Source organism: Lissotriton helveticus, chromosome 12 (genome assembly GCF_964261635.1).
Source record: "Lissotriton helveticus chromosome 12, aLisHel1.1, whole genome shotgun sequence".
NCBI lineage: Eukaryota > Metazoa > Chordata > Amphibia > Caudata > Salamandridae > Lissotriton > Lissotriton helveticus.
Genome location: NC_136073.1, coordinates 134,695,623 through 134,700,622, shown reverse-complemented (window position 1 = coordinate 134,700,622; position 5,000 = coordinate 134,695,623). Strand labels below are relative to the sequence as shown.

Below are 5,000 nucleotides of genomic sequence, written 5' to 3'. Positions count from 1 at the left end.
CGGAGCACCCGACCCGGGGCCCGGCCGGGCCCCTGGACGCAGCCGGGGCTCCCAAGCCCGGAGGTGCATGGGACGCCTCCCCGGTCCCTCCGGACCCCGTCCCGGGCACCCTGCCATGCAGCAGGACCAAGGACAGAGCCCGGGGTGGGGAGGCCGCCCTCCCCCGGGCCCCTAGGGGCCCCGGACAGAGCTCCTGAACCCAGACAAGCAAGGGGAGGCTCCCCGGGCACAACGGAACCCCTTCCTAGGCCCTTGGCAGTGCGGTAGGCTGGGAGACAGGGCCCAGGGCCGGAGCACCCGACCCGGGGCCCGGTTGGGCCCCTGGACCCAGCCGGGGCTCCCAAGCCCGGAGGCGCATGGGACGCCTCCCCGGACCCATGGAGCCCGTCCTGGGCATTGAGCCATGCCGTTGGCCTGGAGATGGGTGCCCCGGACGCCCGGGGGAGGTCTGTCCGGGACACATGGAGCCCGTCCTGGGCATTGAACCATGCCGTTGGCCTGGAGATGGGTGCCCCGGACGCCCGGGGGAGGTCTGTCCGGGACACATGGAGCCAGCCCTGGGCATTGAACCATGCCGTTGGCCTGGAGAAGGGAGCCCCCGGACGCCCGGGGGAGGACTGCCCGGTACCCGTGGAGCCCTTCCCGGGTACTTTGCAACGCCGTTGGCCTCCTGGAGATGGGTGTCCCGAACGCCCGGGGGGCGGGCTGCCCGGGACCCGTGGAGCCCGTCCTGGGCACTCTGACCTGCTGTTGGCCCGGAGGAGGACTGCCCGGGACCCGTGGAGCCCGTCCTGGGCACTCTGACAAGCTGTTGGCCCGGGGAAGGGAGCCCCAGACGACCGGGACCCGTGGAGCCCGTCCTTGGCACTTTGACATGCCGTCGGCCTGGAGGTGGGAGCCCCGGACGCCCGGGGGAGGGCTGCCCGGGACCCATGGAGCCCGACCCGGGCACTCTGCCATGCCGTCAGCCTGGATGGAGCCCCGGACGCCCGGGGGACGAATGCCCGGGACGCATGGAGCCCGTCCTGGGCACTTTTCCGTGCCTTCGGCCTGGAGCCCCCAGACACTCAGGGGAGGACCACCGTGAAAACCATGGAGCCCGACCTGGGCACTCTGCCATACCATCAGCCTAGATGGAGCCCCGGACGCCCAGGGGACGAATGCCCTGGACGCATGGAGCCCGTCCTGGGCACTTTTCCATGCATTCGGCCTGGAGCCCCCAGACACCCAGGGGAGGACCACCGTGAAAAGCATGGAGCCCGACCTGGGCACTCTTCCATACCGTCAGCCTAGATGGAGCCCCGGACGCCCGGGGGATGAATGCCCGGGACGCATGGAGCCTGTCCTGGGCACTTTTTCCATGCCGTCAGCCTGGATGGAGCACCGGACGCCCGGGGGACGACTGCCCAGGAGCCATGGAGCCCGTCCTGGGCAATTTGACATGCAGTTGGCCTGGAGGAAGGAAGCCCCGGGTGGCCTAGGGAGGTGTTGCCCAGGCATAGCCCATCTGGTACCCATGGCAGAGAACCAACAGCCTCGGAGGGGTGTCCGGGCGTACCCTTCTCCCTAGTAATCCGGAGGGAAATTACCCCCTTTTCTTGTAATCTGTGCACGCAAGGTGACAGAGGGGACCCAAGGCGCGAATGTACCCGACCTCCTGGAGCCCTCGCTGGGATCCGGGCGGCGAATGGCACCTCATCGGGACTTCCAGGGAAGTTCGGCCATCTGGTCGCCCCATAGGAAAGCGTTGCGGGCGACCAGATGCCCGAGGGGATCCGGGCGACCAGATGGCCGCGGGAATCTGGGCGATCAGATGGCTGGACACGGAAGTGAAGCCGCCTGGACTCTCCCGACCCTGTCCCCGTCCCCGTCCCGCATGGAGCCCGTCCTGGGCACTTTTCCATGCCATTGGCCTGGAGCGCCCCGACACCCAGGGGAGGACCACCCTGAAAACCATGGAGCCCGACCCGGGCACTCTCCCATGCCGTCAGCCTGGATGGAGCCCCGGACGCCCGGGGGACGAATGCCCGGGACGCATGGAGCCCGTCCTGGGCACTTTTCCATGCCATTGGCCTGGAGCGCCCCGACACCCAGGGGAGGACCACCCTGAAAACCATGGAGCCCGACCCGGGCACTCTGCCATGCTGTCAGCCTGGATGGAGCCCCGGACGCCTGGGGGAGGAAGGCCCGGGACGCATGGAGCCGGTCCCGGGCACTCTGCCATGCTGTCGGCCTGGATGGAGCCCCGGACGCCCGGGGGACGACTGCCCAAGAGCCATGGAGCCCGTCCTGGGCAATTTGACATGCAGTTGGCCTGGAGGAAGGAAGCCCCGGGTGGCCTAGGGAGGTGTTGCCCAGGCATAGCCTATCTGGTCCCCATGGCAGAGAACCACCAGCCCTGGAGAAGTGTCCGGGCGTACCCTGCCCCTAGTAATCCGGAGGGAAATTACCCCCCTTTCTTGCAATCTGTGCACGCGAGGTGACAGAGGGGACCCAAGGCGTGAAAGAACCCAACCTCATGGAGCCCTCGCTGGGATCCGGGCGGCGAATGGCACCTCATCGGGACTTCCAGGGAAGTTCGGCCATCTGGTCGCCCCATAGGAAAGCGTTGCGGGCGACCAGATGGCCGAGGGAATCTGGCCGATCAGATGGCCGGGCATGGAGGTGAAGCCGCCTGGACTCTTCCCCACCCCGTCCCCGTCCCGGGACGAAGGCCCGGGACGCATGGAGCCCGTCCTGGGCACTTTTCCGTGCCGTCGGCCTGGAGCGCCCCGACAATAATTTTGTCCACCCTAAGCGTGGAAGGGTATACTCAGATGTGAGTCCCTTGCTCATTGCACCATCAGGATTCAAGCAAGCCGGGCCGAAGACGGCTGAAATGCCAGAAACCGGTCCCCGGAAGCTTGTTTCCTTCCCAGTGTAAGAATTGGCTTTTGTAGTCTGGTCTGCCCTGTTCCCATGATGCACTGGGCCAGGGACAGACTAATTTGCATACAGCCAGGTTCTGAAACTGGGATGGTGCAATGAGTTAAAAAACGGTGTTGGATCTAGCCCTGATCTCTTGACTGGGTGAGAGTACTCTGCTTAATTCAGAGACTCTGTCCATCACCACCCCTTGTTGTAAATAATTTTGTCCACCCTAAGCGTGGAAGGGTATACTCAAATGTGAGTCCCTTGCTCATTGCACCATCAGGATTCAAGCAAGCCGGGCTGAAGACGGCTGAAATGCCAGAAACCGGTCCCCGGAAGCTTGTTTCCTTCCCAGTGTAAGAATTGGCTTTTGTAGTCTGGTCTGCCCTGTTCCCATGATGCACTGGGCCAGGGCCAGACTAATTTGCATACAGCCAGGTTCTGAAACTGGGATGGTGCAATGAGCTAAAAAACGGTGTTGGATCTAGCCCTGATCTCTTGACTGGGTGAGAGTACTCTGCTTAATTCAGAGACTCTGTCCATCTCGACGGTTTCACGCCCTCTTGAACTCTCTCTTCAAAGTTCTTTTCAACTTTCCCTTACGGTACTTGTTGGCTATCGGTCTCGCGCCCGTATTTAGCCTTAGATGGAGTTTACCACCTGCTTTGGGCTGCATTCCCAAGCAACCCGACTCCGAGAAGACCCGATCCTGGCGCGCCGGGGGCCGCTACCGGCCTAACACCGTCCGCGGGGTGAGCCTCGATCAGAAGGACTTGGGCCCCCTGAGCGACGCCGGGGAGTCGGTCTTCTGTACGCCACATTTCCCGCGCCCGCCGCCGGGCGGGGATTCGGCGCTGGGCTCTTCCCTCTTCACTCGCCGTTACTGGGGGAATCCTGGTTAGTTTCTTTTCCTCCGCTTAGTAATATGCTTAAATTCAGCGGGTCGCCACGTCTGATCTGAGGTCGTAGTCGGAAGCATGACGCCGGAGCGTCAAAGGGGGGTTTGCCGGGGCGGAGGCCGGGACCCTGCCGGAGCAGGGGGGCCCGGCGTAAACCCCGGCAGACCGCACACCCTCTTTCCCACAGATCGGATCGGGTTTCGCCCTCCCCGGGAAGCCAGCCGCGGAGGTGGGCGCCCAAGGCGCACGCGCCCGGGCAGCCGGTGGGACACCACAGACAGCCTCGCGCGGCACGCAGCCAGGCGCCCCGGGACGGGTCCCGGGACGGACCGGTCGCCTGGCCCCTTTCTCGGGGGCCAGACGCGCCGGCGGCGTACCTCCACGGCAGGACCCGGCGAGGGACCCTGCCACGAGCGATCGGGGGGGTCTGAACTTGTGGGGGGACGAAGGGGAAGCGGAGCTAACCCTGCGACGGCCCCAGCCGCGTCCCGGGGAAGCCCCGGGGCGATTGACGATCGAGCGACCCTCAGACAGGCGTAGCCCCGGGAGGAACCCGGGGCCGCAAGGTGCGTTCGAAGTGTCGATGATCAATGTGTCCTGCAATTCACACTAATTCTCGCAGCTAGCTGCGTTCTTCATCGACGCGCGAGCCGAGTGATCCACCGCCAAGAGTCACAGGCAACTTTTCCAAAACGTTCGCCCACCTGCCGGAGCAGGAGAGGCGGGAGGAAGGCGACGCCGTCCGTCCTGCCGCCCGCGCGGCAGGACGGCCCGGGCGCCCCGTTCAAGGCTTCCCCTCTGGGAGTCAGACTGCACCGTTGGGTGAAAAAAACCATTGCCGGGCGCTCGGCCCGGGAGTCCCACCACACCCGCCCGGCGGGCGGGAGAGGAAGGGGGCTCCCGGTGCGACGGGAGCAGGCTTACCCGCAGCCGCCGGTCCCTCCCGGGGTAACCGGGAGGGACCACGCGAGTCTTTTCCAACCCCTCGGCCCGGCCTCACGGGACCGGGTCGAACCGGGTACCTGGCAACGAGGGAAGGTCGCTCCACCTGCACGTCGGCCGCCCGCCGCCGGGCGGCCCCCCGAACCGTGCCCGCGGGCTGGCAATCGGCCCACCCCACCCTTTGCCCGTGTCGGAGGCGCCGGATGGGGAAGAGCCAGGCGGCTCTCCCCATCCCGCACGCCTCCCACC

The 5,000-nt window shown here is 65.9% G+C and overlaps 1 non-coding gene across 1 annotated transcript; it reads right to left on the bottom strand.

The window, feature by feature from the left end:
• Nucleotides 1-4,329: 4,329 nt before the first annotated feature.
• LOC144801635 (5.8S ribosomal RNA) lies at nt 4,330-4,483 on the bottom strand. Its single transcript, XR_013605438.1, has one exon. It is a non-coding gene; the product is annotated as a 5.8S ribosomal RNA (ribosomal RNA).
• Between the last annotated feature and the right edge of the window lie 517 nt (nt 4,484-5,000).